The sequence below is a fragment of the Aythya marila genome (genome assembly GCF_965140915.1).
Source record: "Aythya marila genome assembly, chromosome: 22".
Lineage (NCBI taxonomy): Eukaryota > Metazoa > Chordata > Aves > Anseriformes > Anatidae > Aythya > Aythya marila.
The window spans coordinates 7,059,413-7,074,839 of record NC_139063.1 but is presented as its reverse complement, the minus strand read 5'-3'; the positions used below and the strand labels follow the sequence as shown (position 1 = coordinate 7,074,839).

At 44.2% G+C, this 15,427-nt stretch overlaps 1 protein-coding gene across 6 annotated transcripts in view; it reads left to right on the top strand.

The window, feature by feature from the left end:
* Positions 1–652: 652 nt before the first annotated feature.
* Positions 653–15,427, top strand: part of EYA3 (EYA transcriptional coactivator and phosphatase 3) — a 61,581-nt gene continuing 46,806 nt past the window's right edge. For 5 of the 6 annotated variants that reach the window (XM_082777724.1, XM_082777721.1, XM_082777723.1 and 2 more), the window contains exon 1: positions 653–748. The gene's annotated coding sequence lies outside the window, so the exon portion shown is untranslated. Of the gene's footprint in view, positions 749–10,406; positions 10,433–15,427 lie in introns of those variants that run through there. The other variant, XM_082777719.1, reaches the window with a different exon arrangement.

Sequence of the window (15,427 nt, the reverse complement as noted above, 5' to 3'; positions counted from 1 at the left end):
ACTTTAAGATCCCGTCTTGTCATCTTTCTGTATTTACCCTTATGGGAAAAGCCTCAGTATCTGTAGACAACGCTGGTTTGACAGCCTATTTGTGTTCCTTTCGATTTTGGTGGTATATTTTTTTGTCCTTCTAATCACCACGTGAACTGTGAACTAAAGGTGAAAATTAAAACCTCAGCAAGTTTTGTCCTTCTAAAAGGGAAGGGAAAAATAATTTCACAGGGGAAGCAACTTCTGAAAAAAGGTCTGCGCTCTCAAAAAACCTACCAGACACCTACCAGACAAAAAAAAAATAATAAACAACGACAAACACCACACTCTCTCTCTGGCTGCTCTGACGCTCAGGCTAAGAAGTGACGCGCTGTTTGCGCTATTTTACAAATAACACCCACGGCAGCGAAACTCCGAACGAGAAGCACGGCGCAGCAGTGGGGGGCTCCGGGCTGCCGACTCCCGCCCGCGCGACCCCGGGACCCTCCCGCGACGCGGCACCGAGCGGCAGGGCCCCGGGGCTCCTCTGGGCACGGCCACGGCCGCCCGAAGCAGCCCCCAGCGCCGTGCCCGGCCCCGGGCCGGCCCGGCCCCGCCCCGCGCTCAGGCGCCTCGGGGCCGCGGCGCCACTTCCGTGGCCGAGCGCGCTCTGGTTCCGGGTCGAGCCGCCGCTGGCGGGGGCGAGGCGCTGCGGGGCCGCCGCTGCCATGTCGGATGCGGGACGCGCTCCCGGGCCCGGCCGCGGAGCCGCCTCTCGGTAAGAGCCCGCCGAGCGGGGGCCTGGCCGTGCGCCGCTCTCCCTCTCCGCGGGGCCCCGGCGCCGTGCCGGCCCCTGCGGGCCCAGCGGGCCGCGGCTCGGGGGCGCCTGGGGGCGGCGCGTCCCCCCCCCCCGGCGTAACGGAGGCCGCTGGCGGAGCGCGGCCGGGGCGGAGCCCGGCACTCAGCGCCCGGCCGCCGCCGCCCCCGCCCCCCGCAGCACGGCGGGGCCCGGAAGCAGCCGAGAGCTGCGGGGCTGAAGCCGCCCGGTGACTGCCGCCGCTCGGGGGGAGGGGAGCGGCTTCCGCGGGGTCAGCGGGGAGAAGGAGCTGGCTGCGGGCGGCTCGGGACGCGCCCGGGAGTCGGCGGGTTGTTCGCAGGGCCACGAGGGGTGGGTAGCGCCGCCTCAGGGCAGCCTCGCGCAGTCTGCGGTGGCTTTGCGAGGAGGCGGTGAATGGAGCGCTTCAGTTGGAAGGGACCTGCAAAGACCGTCTGGTCCAACTGCCTGACCTCTTCGGGGTTAGCCAAAAATTAAAGCATATTATTGCGTGCGCTGTCCAAATGTCTCCGGAACATTGCCAGACATGGGGCACCAACAATCTCACTAGGAAGACCATTCCAGTGTTTGACTGCCCTCACAGTAATGAAATTTTTCCTCATGCCCAGTCTGAACATCTCCCGGTGCAGCTCTGTGCCATTCCCATGCATCCTGTGATCAGATTCCAGGGAGAAGAGACCGGCATCTCCCTCTGTGCTCCCCCTTCCCAGGGAGTTGCAGAGAGCAAGGAGGTCACCTCTTGGCCTCTTTTTCTCCAGACTACACAACCCACGTGTCCTCAGCCTCTCCTCATAGGGCATGCCTTCCAGCTCTTGCACCCTCCTCTGGATGCATTTGAATATCTTAACATCCATAAATGTATCTGTACATTTTAGTCTGAATGCATTTAACTGTTGTTTGCGCTGGAGCTTGTGCAGTTATTTCCAAGACGATGTGTTTGAGCTTGGTAGTACCATGACTAGTTGGGCTTTATAGCTGTGTTGGACCCAGATCAGCTCTGCTGGACATTCCTGGTTTTGGGAATGCTCTGCAGAGTTGCTGAAGCTTTGTGTGCGAGGTCAGCATGTTTGGAGCACAGCATGCCTTATTGGTTTGGTCTCTGCAGTGCATCGTGTGGCTAAATTGTTTCCAGACTAGAGCTAGTCCTTAATGCAGCATAACTGTAGTAAATCAGATAAATCATCACACAGATTATGTTGTGGTGGACCTCTCGTTCCATATGGAGCTGCCTCTACTTCTGCACCTGTTATGCACTTAATCCATGGTCTGGTAATTTCTGATTAGCAATTAAGTCAACTGTATTAGCTGGTAGGAGAAGAATTTTACAATTGTCACCTGCCTCTGTCGTTTGTTTTTCCTCACTTCTGCTTCTTCCTGATTATCTTAAATTCAAGATACCAAATAAGATAGGCTTTTGTTTAGAATAAGGACAATTCACATACTTCAAGTCACTGTTTTTGTAATTAGCTAGTTTTAAAAATGCATAAAGACTGTAGTTTTCTTAATCTACAAAACTAATGACTTAAAATGTAGCTCAAAATGTATAATGTACTCAAAATGTAGCTATCAAGTTAGCTTTTTTAAAAAAATCACCCCATGATATATTACTTCTTAGTTGTGCAGTTCCACAATCCAGTTTTTACCACACAACCAACATTACACAGCTACATTCCCACTTCTAACCATTTACAAAGTGGCTGTGGTTAAGGTCTAGCAGTTCACAAACCATTAGAACTACTGCACAGTGTCCTTTTGTGGCTTTTACCTCTATCTCAGCTCTTCCATTCAACAGCAGCAGCAGTTATGGCTTGGTTGCTGTGTGTTGTTTGTGTGACAGATGGGATTGCAGAACTGTCACTTCCCCATCACAGATGTGTGTGACTTGTGGTAATTCCTGAGTAATTGCTGACTTCTGAAGGATTTATAGCTTCTTAAAACTTTGCCCTATAAAGATTGAGATGTTGAATGAGTTTATGTCATATAGTTTATTAAAAGGGTTTCCACGTTTTGTGTTAGCAGGTTGGAGTACCTGTACAGCAAGTGAAGCATGCTGTGTCCTGGCTTTTGTGCATTGAAGGTTATATATGGTTGCACGTAAAACTAGATAAAACATACAAAAACATTTTTTGTAATTGAATGAAAAACCTGACAAGTAGTGCATTCTCATTCATAAGTCACATAATGCATAAAGCTTGAAGATTTACAGCAGATCTTATCTGAGGGTGGACATGAATAACTCAGTGCCTGTATTCTTACTTATCAGAAATAGGAATATTTTTTATTTCCTCTCTGCAAGTGAAAAAGGAGCTGTCAGGATGGAGATGTACAGATAACTTCTGAGTGCTTAAATGGAATCACATGAGAATTTAAAAACAGGAGGTTTCTGTATGATCTCCTACCCAGCAATGTCTACAAGCACAATCCAACTCCAGGCAATGTTGTCTCTTGCAGCGTCTTGTGTTTTCTTTGGTCACCCAAACCATGACCAGTGGCATGTGCTGGTTAGTTGTAAGTTGAGGGAGGCATTTTTCAGTTTTTCCTTCCTTTGTCTTATCCTTATTTTATTCTCTCTCTTTTTTTTTTTTTTTTTTTTTGTCATCCTAATTTCTCTGGAAGTTTTTCCTTTAATTTGTTAAAGGGAAGCAAAACAAGCAGCTCTTCAGCAGTATTCTCTCTGGTGGCCCTTCTCTAGCAGTGATTAAGTCAGCTCATGTGGGTGCTGTGACTGAAGGTACTCCAGCACCTGAGGCAGGAACTTCAAATCTTTTCTTCCTTCCTGCAGCCACATCTAGAGCTTCAGCTAAGGTGTTGCTGCAAGGGGTCAGCTTCCCTCCTATTCTAATGCATTACACAAACCTGGTGTTTAGAATAGTGTGGAGGTGAGAAAACACAGCACGTCACTGTAGGCTCTTCAGTGTATGGTGTCCTTTTGATCTACACAACACCAGTTACTGCTGTGTTGTCTTTCCCAGGATGTCACCGGACAGTTCTTAACTGGGTTATATAACTAAAAAAACAGATTTGTATTTAGAAAAACAGCCTACTATTGTGATGAATCTGATTGGGATTTTTCTTCATCTCTTAGATAAACTACTGGGATTAAGAATATGGCTTGTCTAATGTCAGGGGCAATTGAATGGTTTTTCAGTTCTGCAGAAGATGGGTTTCTCCTTTTGAGAGATCTCCATGTCTAGCTATCTATTCTCATCCCAAGAGCTTCCTTTGAGACTTGAAATTTGTGTTGCTTCGATTTAAATACTGATAGATCTGTTTCTATGAAAGTCATCAACTGGAATGTAACATAAAGTGTATGGCAGCTTTAAACCTTGGGTGATGGTTTATTTTTCTATAAATATCGTACTATGATGTGTAATTCCATTTTGAAAATTTTACAAAATAGTCTCATACTAACATCTTTTCCATGATGTTTGTTTTGCGCTATTATATTTGACAGAGCTTAACAAATTCTTCCTTAGTTATGACTGATTTAAGATGAGCATGGAAGACGAATGCATATTCAGTATTTAGTACCTGTATCATTTGAAAAAACAGATGACTAATCACTGTTCAGCGAAGAGAGGTGACAGCTCTTTTCAAAAGTCTTTTTAAAAGAGGGAAGGCTTAGATCAGACAAAGTAGAAATTCTTTACTGTGAGAGTGGTGAGACTGCCCAGAGGAGCTGTGGGTGCCCCATCCCTGGCAGTGCCCAAGGCCAGGCTGGATGGGGCTGGGGACACCTGGGCTGGTGGGAGGGGTCCCTGCCATGGTGAGGGATTGGAGTTAGATGGTCTTTAAGGTCCCTTCCAACCCAAAGCATTCTGTGATGATTCTATGAAAACCACGTGGAAGTATTCTGAAGTAGGCTTTATCATGGGTTTGCTGAAAAAAAAATCTCCACTCTTCTTTCCTGGTAAAGGCATAGCTGTTCTCTTTTACCTATGGAGGGAAGTAACATCAAAGGAAAACAACTCTGTGGATTCCAGGTTTTGAAATTTTATATAGAAGTCTGGTCCCATTTGCACTGTGTTTGTCTTTCTAAAAGATAAAGGGACTCAAAGATAATACAAACTACTTCTTTGTTACTTTGTCTGGTATTCTGGAGAACTGCATGGGCACAAAGGTTTTATTCTTCTTTTTCTACTGTATCAATTTTTTTTCTATCCAGTAGTTATCTGTCATGCCAGGCCTGCTGCTAGGTTGACATTCTGTGTATGAGGAAAAAATTAATTCTTCTGGCTTAAAAAAAACCACATTATAAAGCACTTACTCTTGCCTGACCTGAAGGAAGCCAAAATGTCACCATAAGTCAATGATACCACTACTCTCAGCATTTTAAAATTAGATGGCAAATATTGCTTGACAGTTATTTGAATTATTAAACTGTATTGTAGCATTCGAGGACCTAAACAATTTACCTTTATGCTGAAGTAAAAAACAGCAACAAGTTGTTGTCTGAGCTTCTCTAGTCTCTGAATGATGTGAACTTTTTTGTGGATGCTGTTGTAAGGAACATATGATTGTCTTTACGGAAGACATTAATTTTTAAAGGCTGACACTGTCGTAATCCAGGACAGTGACAGTGATCAGGAATTGTTATATGAGATCAAAGAAGTTGCAAATGTGTTTGTCATGCAGCTTTTTTTTTTGCAATGGTGAGAGTAAAAAGCAGACTGTTTGAAGGCAGCATTTTTGGCAGACTGATGGCTTAGTCTCAACTCAAAGAAGACAGCACTTAGGGAGTATCTTGATGAGAACAGCTTTTGGAGCTAAAAGGCAGTAGAAAATACTGTGGACTTTATTTCTCAAAGGTTACCAGTTTCATGTGGTGAGCAAGAAGATAATTCCTTGTTGAGATGCAGTAAGAAAAGCCCTGAAATAAAATATTCACCGTTCTCATTTTCCTTCTGATGCCTTTTGAATAAATCATCTTCTATGTTTGGTCAAAATTCACTATGCTGTCAGCTGTGCAAGTTTCTGAGATCTCATTGCAGAAGTTTGTGCAAGATGTCTCTGAAGAACTGCACCTCATTTGTGATTTGTGCCAGAAAGAGCACAAGTGTCCTGTTGCTCAGAGGATGGAAAGAGCTGGCAGTGAGCTCTCCTCTAGCCTTGCAGGCATGAAGGTGTGTGTCGCTGTTGGTTCTGCCGAAACCTGGGGCATATTAGTCACTGGTGGGAGTGGGCACTCAGTCACAAGTGTTACAGCCAGCCAGGCGCCCTGAGCAGCAAAAATGGGTTGTGCCTGCATTCATTGCCCAGTCCAATTGCTAAGCAAAACTAATTGCAGCTTAACACAGTGTAAAGTTAAATGGTTTTTGACTACCTCTGTGGTAGTTTGTATAACATGATTCACTTTGCAACTGGTTTCAGCTAAAAATAAAATGCATGATATCATTTGCTGCAACTCAACTAATTATAAATATCTTGGTAAAACAATGATGTAGTGCTTAATCCACCCAAATTCATTTTGCGTTCCAGATTTTAGTCTACAATAATCAGAAACATCAGAACACACAGCACTATCTTTGCTAGGATTTATTTGTTGTCTGGTTAGGGATTAATTCTCAGTGATAAGGTCTGAAGGAAAATATATCCATAGCAATGAAGATATCTTCATGATCTTGTTTGTTTCTCCCTGGAATCAAGCAACACTTGTACATACCAGAAGGTTAGAGGGCCTGTTTTATGTGGTGCCTGGAGCAGTGTTCAATAATTCATACCCTCTTTTTCTTACTCTCCTGTTTTTTTTTAAAGTATTGGCCAGAATGCACTTCTTTGCTACTTTTAGAAGAAGACTTGGAAGAATGATGCAGGGAGAAAAAGCTGTTTTTCTCAATAGTAAAGAAAAAGTTTGAAGGTAGGACAGATCTAAAGATTGAAAGTTCATGTCACCAAAATTTAGTTGTCTAGAAATACACTCTTTGTTTTCTGGAGAAGAGAGTTGATGGGAACAAGACATCACTTTTAGAAGTTACTATATTTGAGTACTCTTGAATTGAAAATAGCTTTTATAGGCTAAATATAGGCTAATTGAAAATAGCTTTTATAGGCTAAATATAGGCTAAAAACGTTATGCAATGACTGTACTATCAGATAATTCAAATAAGTGATGGCATGAAAGAACAAAATGGAAATGAGAACATATGGAAAGACATCAGGGAAGACAAAGGAAATATGAATGTGTTTTTAAGTGTGAAATTTTTGTTTTCCTGGCTACAAGATCTTCTGAGGCCTGTGTAGAAACTTTGTACTATTTTTGGGGATTTGTATATAGATTTTTTTTTTAATTGATTGTTGTAGTCTGGAGAATAGGTGTGTAGACAATAAAAGTAAACAATACAAAACAGTAACTATTAAAAACGTACAATAAATAAATAATAGCCCATTCTCTCTGTTTTTATAAAAGATAATACATGTCATCCTCAGGATCAGGTCATAGATTCTTAGATTGCATTTGATTTGGTCACTGACAGCATTTACTAATTATGATTGATACTGAAGAGCATCTGAACTAACAGGAAAGAAGGAGATAATGGGGAGAAAGGAGACCTTTAATACAGGATTGGGAAGAAAATCATCATATATCTCTTTGCCTGGATTTTACCTAACAGAGGAGATGTTGCTTCTATTTGTGGAGTTCATTCTTCTTTGAAACTTGGCTGACCTACTAAGAGCAGAGAAGGAAAAGGATTTTGCAGGTGAGATGTGGTGAGAAGATAGAAGTTAATCTTTTACCATCTAAGCCTACGTTTGTTTGATACCTGTTGATGATAATATAAAGCCAGTTATAAGGTTTTAGGTTGTTGAATCATAAATGAAATATGTTCTTTCTTGTTCTAGGTGACTCTTCACACAACAGCATTAACCAGTTGTAGATCCTGTAATCACACCAATTATTTTAAGTGTGGTTACAGATGTTGATTTGATACTGAGAACTACCATGACCGGCATCAAATCCTAGCTGTACTGTAGCAGGTATCTGTAAGATACAGTGGAAGGAGATCATGTTTGGGATGCAGCAATGTCAGCTTTACAGGAATGGTAGAGTAGGGTAATATTTGGTGGGAGAAAAACACTGTACATGAAAGACTGTATAAAGGGTAACAGCATTAAAAATACAGGAAAAGAGAAGTACGTGTTTGTATGGGTGAAGATCCCAGACCTTAAATATACTACTAGGATTATTCTGGCAACTGTTGAATCAGGACAGTGATAGTGATCAGGAACCGTTATATGAGATCAAAGAAGTGGCAAATTTACAGGAGTAGTAGTAAGAGATTTCAGCTACCTAGACAGAGACTAATTGCATGGCACATCAGTAAGAAATACAGAGTGAACATTTTTCTGACTATGAATGACTGCTTCCTACAGAAACCAATGTTAAACCTACAAGAGAAGCTGTCTTCTGAGTGTGGTGGTGCATAGAATCTACTTTGAGCTATAAATGGGACAGTTGTAATAGCAACTACAGTACAATTAGCTGTCACTGGGTGAAAAGGGACAGCAGACCAAATAAATTCAGCACATGGATGTTCAACTACAAAAAATTAAAATACATAAAAATGAATTAAGTTGTTTACAGTTTCCTCCGAAACTTAAAAAGGCCTGCACAAAATGTAGCCTACATGCAGCTTGAAAGCTGTTAAAAAAATTAAGGTTTGTACCCCCAGAATCTCTATGTGGGTCTGTGGGAAAGCTGCCAAATAAAATTAAATAAAAAAAAAAATAATAAAAAAAGCCATCATGTGGAAAAGATAAATGTTTAACAAATGGAAAGAATGCCCAGGTGAGACCAAGAAAATCTGCAACGTGGCAGGTGAAATGTAGACGGAATTAAAAGGGGTAAAAAGGAAATTGAAGAGCACCTTGCAAAAGGAAGCTCAAACCAGTGGTAAAACATTCTCTAAATTCATCAAAAGAAGGAAGTCAGGTAGTGATTGTGTGGGACTGCTTGGTGATCAGGAGTCAAAGAGTGGGTACCTGAGGGGTGTGATAAAACCATCACAGATAAGGTCAGTGAATTCCTTGTATGTTACTGCTAAAGATGTTTTGCTTTAGATACCCTGGGAACTCGCTACAGATGACTGACATCCAGCAGCAGTGAGACGATAGACAGTTATGAAAGAAAATACGTGTTTACTGGAAAATGCTGGAAAAGTGTCAGCATGGATTATGTAGAGGAAAATTCCACCTTCTTAAACCATGGGAGTTGTGCAAGTATGTGGATAGATGAAAGCAATAGGTATAATTGATTTTCAAAAAACCTCTGGCAAAATTGTGTTAAAGAAGCTAAGTTTTCCCAAGTTTAGAGGAAAGGTTCACTACCAATGGAAAGCTGGTGAAAGGACAGAATTACAGAATGCTTTGGATTACAAGGGATTTCAGGAGGTTGCCTGCTTCAGTCTTCTTCTCACAGGAGATGGTTGTTCAGGGTCTTGTCCACTAGGGTTTTGAAAATATGCAAGGCTGGATGTCACCATCCATGTGGGTCACTTCTCCAGTGCAACTCACTCTCACAGTGAAGATTTTTTTCCTTAGGTCAAGCTGGAATTTTCCTTGTTACAATTTGTGACCATTACCTCTTTCTCAAGGCACTTGAGATGAGTCTGGTTGCGTCTTTTCTCTGATGTTCTTTTAGCAGTGGAAGACAGCAAGTAGATTTCTGTTACTTCCTTCAGCTTCTGTTCTTCAGGCTAAACAAGACCAGTTTCCTCAGCATCTTCCTGGGTGTCACGTGTGCCTGCCACCTGTTCATCTAAATGGCCCTTTGGCTCGACGCTATGGCTCCTTCTCATGCTAGGAAGCCAAAAACTGAACACAGTACTCTTGATGCCATCTCGCAGATAGAGCAGAGTGGTCACTTCCCTCTGCCGCTGGCTGTGCTGGCTTTAACATAGTCCAGCTTGAGCCTAGCCCTTGTTGCTGCAAGGGCTCACAGCTGACTTGGGTTCAGCTTCTTGTCCATTAGGATCTCCAGTTTCCTTCCTGCAGATCTGTGACTTTCCAGCTGGGTCCCAACCCTATTGCATGTGGTTGTTTCATCCCTGGTACAGCACATGGTACTTGTCTGTGTTGAACTTCATGAGGTTCCTGCCAGCCCACTCCTCCAGCATGTCATGGTACTTGCAGTTTTGCCTTTCAGGCATTTGAACTTCAGCTCCCCAGTTTGCTCTTATCCATAGACTGGATGAAGGGGCATTCTGTCCCATCATTCTGGTCATGATGATGTTAATATTGCTTCCAGTAACTGCTCTTGTAGGTTGCTTTTTCTTACCAGCCAGTAGTTAGATTGTAGATCTGTAATTAGAATCATAAAATCATAGAATCGTTAAGGTTGGAAAAGACGTCCAAGATCATCTGGTTCAACCATCACCCTACTACCAATGTCACCCGCTAAACCATGTCTCTAAGCATTATGTCCAACCTTTCCTTGAACACCTCCAGGGGTGGTGACTCTACCACTTCCCTGGGCAACCTGTTTGAATGCCTGATCGCTCTTTCTTATGTCTTCTAATTTCACAGAATCACAGAATGTTAGGGATTGGAAGGGACCTTGAAAGATCATCTAGTCCAGTCCCCCTGCTGGAGCAGGAACACCTAAACCACATCAAACAGGAATGAGTCCAGGTGGGTCTTGAACATCTCCAGAGAAGGAGACTCCACAACCCCCCTGGGTAGCCTGTTCTGGTGTTCTGTCACCCTTACAATGAAAAAGTTTTATCTCATATTTAAGCAGAACCTCCTCTATGTTCCAGCTTGTGCCCATTGCCCCTTGTCCTACCATTAGATGTCACTGAGAAGAACCTGGCTCTGTCCTCCTGACACTCCCCCTTTACTTTTTTTTAAATATTATAAAGGTCACCCCTCAGTCTCCTCTTCTCCAAGCTAAAGAGACCCAGCTCCCTTGGCCTTTCCTTGTAAGGGAGGTGCTCCACTCCCTTAATCATCCTTGTGGCTCTGCGCTGGACTCTCTCAAGCAGTTCCCTGTCCTTCTTGAACTGAGAGGCCCAGAACTGGATGCAGTATTCCAGATGTGGTCTTACTAGGGCAGAGTAGAGGGGGAGGAGAACCTCTCTTGACCTACTACCCACACCCCTTCTGATACACCCCAGATGCCATTGGCCTTCTTGGCCACAAGGGCACAGTTCTGGCTCATGGTCCTGGCTATCCACCAGGACCCCCAGGTCCCTTTACCCTTCACTGCTTTCCAGCAGGACAGTCCTCAACTGATTCTGGTGTCTGGGGTTGTTTTTGCCCGGATGCAAGACTCTACACTTGCCCTCATTATATTTCATTAGGTTTCTCCCCGCCCAATTCTGCAACCTGTCAAGGTCCCACTGGATGGTAGCATGGCCTTCCAGCCTGTCAGCCACTCCTCCCAGTTCAGTGTCATCAGAAAACTTGCTGATGGCGCACTCCATTCCCTCATCTAAGTCATCGATTAATATATTGAACAACACTGGTCCCACTACTGATCCTTGAGGAACTCCACTAGATACAGGCCTCCAACTCGTCTCTGTCCTACTGACCACAACTCTCTGGCTTCTTCCCCCCAGCTAGTTCACAGTCCACCTCGCTACCCCATCATCCTCAGTTTAGCTGCGAGGATGCTGTGGGATATGATGTCAAAGGCTTTACTGAAGTTAAGATAGACCATGTCCACTGCCTTGCCATAATCTATACACCTGGTTACAACCTCGTAAAAGGCTATCAGATTGGTCAAACATGACTTCCCCTTGGTGAAGCCATGTTGACTGCCCCTAATGACCCTCTTATCCTTGATATGTCTAGAGACAACACTAAGGATAAGTTGCACCATCACCTTTCCAGGGATGGAGGTGAGGCTGACCAGTCTGTAGCTAACTGACTATTTCCAACCTAAGCCTTCCCTGGCAAAACTTGAGGCCATTCCCTCTAGTCCTTTCATTGGTTATTTGTGAGAAGCGGCTGACCCCCAGCTCCCCACACCTTCCCTTCAGGTAGAGAGCAACAAGGTCTCCCCTGAGCCTCCCCTTCTCCAGACCAAACAAACCCAGTTCCCACAGCTGCTCCTCACAGGACCTGTGTCCCAGGCCCTTCAGCAGCCTTGTAGCCCTTCTCTGGACATGCTCCTTCTTTGTCCCCCCCCAAAAAATATACACTATCCCCATGCACAGTAGCACTGAGCAACAGAAAGGATAGATTTTGTGCCCAAGAAGTTGCTTCATGAAAACAAAGCACCAAACTTTAAAAATGTTTGAGGTTACTCCAGTGTCACTTTACCATGCTAAGCAGCTCTAAAAACTTTTTCCTTCCTTCCATGGCTCTACACCTGGCACTTCACCTAGATTGAATCTGACAGTCCAGACAGTTTTTCATCGTCTGTCCGTTGTTTATACCTGCACAGTTTGGCTGCAAGGATGCTGAGGGACTTTGCATTACTGAAATGAAGTCAGCAGTTCTCTTCTTCCATGGAGCCCATCATTTCAGCAGAAAAGGCAGTCTGGTTGGTCAGGAACCATTGGCCTTAGATGGATCTACGATGGCTCTTCCCAGCTGCTTTCTTGCCATTCACATGCATGGGAATGGTCTCCATGTAAATTTGCTCTGCAGTCCTCTGGGCCACTAAAGAAACTCAGGCTGGTTTGTATTTCCCTTATTGCCTGTTTTGAAGGTGACATTTGCCATTTTTCAGTTATCAGTGACTTCCGAGGATTGATACGACCTTTCAAAAATTGATAGAGAGCACCTTTACAGTGACACTGGCCACCTCCCTTTTCAGTCTGTATGTTCTTATGGACATGTATGTGGACATACATGTACTTTTTTTTAAGGCAGTCTTTAACCTATCTTTCTCTGGCAGTGATAGTGTCAGGGAGCAGCAGGGACATGCAACCCCTAAAGAAGGGGAGCTAAGTATGGTAGCAGTATTTGCAGCAGCAGTGTCCTCACCAGCAAGGGTACAGTCTGTCAGTACCCAAAGGGGTGAGCAAGGCAAGCTGGCTGGTGGTTAGGCTAAGGCAAGAGGCTGCCACATGGGTCCATGGGCAGATTTGAGGTCAAGCTGGGAAATCATGTGAGGGTCAGAACGGCATTTGGAAATGGTTAGCTACCGTCCTGTGCCAGGCAGCTCCATACTGATGAGTTGGGTCTGAGGCTACCCAGAGGCTGGTCCATGGGTCGTGGTTTGGATTGAAGGGTACCCATCTGGGCATAGCATACCATTTAGCTGCAGTATTGTTCAGGAAGGTGCCAAAACTGCGAGTCTCAGCTCAAACGCAGCTTGCAAGGCAGGGAGCAGTGAAGTGACCTTCGCTGAAGTCTCGAACGGAGCTTTCTGGAAGAGCCATCCCCAAGGCCACCAGCTGTACCATCTGTATGTGTGGTGCTGTCCTCTTCTGCGCCCTGACACTGGGCACCAGGATTTGGAAGACCTGAGAGCTGGCCTTGACAGTAAAGCCTGAAGTAAGGAAAACATTGGGTTATCTCAGCTCTACCTGTGTTCTTCATCAGTTGATCACTTGCCCTACTCAGCAGCTCACCAACAGTTGTCTTGGTCTTTTGCTGCCGGTGTGCCCACAGAAGCCCTATAAGTCCCTCTTGTTGCCCTTCAGATATGGTTTAGATTCCTTTTCCCTGGATGAATTTAGAGTAATTAGGAAAAGCAGCAAATTACTTCAAATTCATCTAGGAAAAAGCAATCTAAACCGTACCTACATAAAGTTGAACTCAGAAAAGGCTTGGAGAGGAGGACCTGAGGATGGTGATGGTTCATTGAAATAATTACACAGTGTACAATAGCAGCCAAAAAAAAAAAAACAACAAACAACTTCAGCAATGTTAGCTGTTGTTAGGAAGAGCATTGCAAACAGAGAGACATAATTACACAGCTTTGTAAAACTGTAGAGGCACCCACATCTTGTATGCTGTAGATAGTTCAGATCTCTGTGTCTTGGAAGCAGAGGAGGGCAGGGATGACAGGGAATGCAGTGGCTGCCATATGGAGAGAGGCTGAAGACTGGGACTCTGGCTTGGAGAGTGGATGTAATCAATGTGTACAAAATCCTGAAGGCGGTGGATGTGCACCCAGTCCTGCCATACTAGGACTGGAGGCACTCAGAAACCAGTTTTGGAGATGGGCATAAAATGGAGAGGTTCTTTACATGGCAGGCGTGAGCTGCCCCTGGACGTTTTAGTGGCTACTGACAACAGCAGGTTCAGAGAGGGGCTGAGCAAATCCCCTGGGAATCGGGTCTGTGTGGGCGCTGGGGGGTGAGGCTAGAGGATGAGGTGGGATGTTGTTCAGCCTGGAGAAGAGGAGGCTCAGGGGTGACCTTATTGCTCTCTACAGGTACCTTAAAGGAGGCTGTAGCGAGGTGGGGGTTGGTCTGTTCTCCCACGTGCCTGGTGACAGGACGAGGGGGAATGGGCTTAAGTTGCGCCAGGGGAGGTTTAGGCTGGATATTAGGAAGAACTTCTTTACTGAAAGGGTTGTTGGACATTGGAACAGACTGCCCAGGGAAGTGATGGAGACACCATCCCTGGAGGTCTTTAAATAAAAGACGTTTAGATGTAGAGCTTAGGGATATGGTTTAGTGGAGAACTGGTTAGTGTTAGGTCAGAGGTTGGACTGGCTGATCTTGGAGGTCTCTTCCAACCTAGATGATTCTGTGTGATTCTGTGTCCCCCTGCAGTCCTACTGTGGTGTCTGCTGGAGGGGGGCATGAGGGGTCTGCAGGGCGACCAGGCTTGCACACGCTGTCCCTGTGGGTGGCATCTGCTGTTGGAGACTGCGCTGCTCGGGGTGAGGCAGGCCGTTGGTCTGGCCAGGAGGGTGTTTTGGTGCTCCTACCTGCCTCTGCCAGCAGGGCTGGTGCCCTGTGGAGCAAATGTTGTAAGAAGTATGCTTAATTAGAGGCAGTGGCTGTTACTGAGCAGCTGAGTATTGAACACAATCGTTTAAACTGTTTTTTTCCTAGTAAAAAATCTCAAATATCCAGTACTTTATTCTTTCTTTAATTTTTTTGAGCAGGTTACTCTAGCAACTGTTGTTGCTAAGACACAAATAGCTACAGATGTCCGCAGAACTGATTGCACAGTGATAAATACCATGGCTGCCTCTAATGCAAAATAACAGGAGAAATAAGTAAATTTACTATAGTTACAACCTTTTTAACAAAATAATGGTGAAAGTTGAGTGTTGAAACAGTTTCTGTCTAGCAGAAACTTAGCTTAATTTCTTGGTACTGTGTAGCTATATGAATTGTTTATGTGTATACACAAAATCTCTTAATGAAAATAAAGTTTAGAGCTGCATAATGTAAATAATACCTTTTTGTGGTTAATATGATGCAGGCTTTTTGTCTGACTGATAAAGGATTAAAAAGTTCAGTATTTTGTTGCTTCAGTAACTTTACAAATCTCTTAATGTGTTGAAAGTGGCATCTAGAAATGGAAGTTAATATGCTCCATTGTCTGAAAGTTTGTTTTAAAAAGCTCTTAAGACAAGCATCATTTTTCTTTTTTTCCAGAGCTGCACCTCCAGAAATTTGCAACCCAATTATTCTTTATCTAAAACAAAAATGTTTTAGATAACCTCATTGTTATCTAAAAAAAAAGTTTTAGATTTCCTTGTGAAAAGAG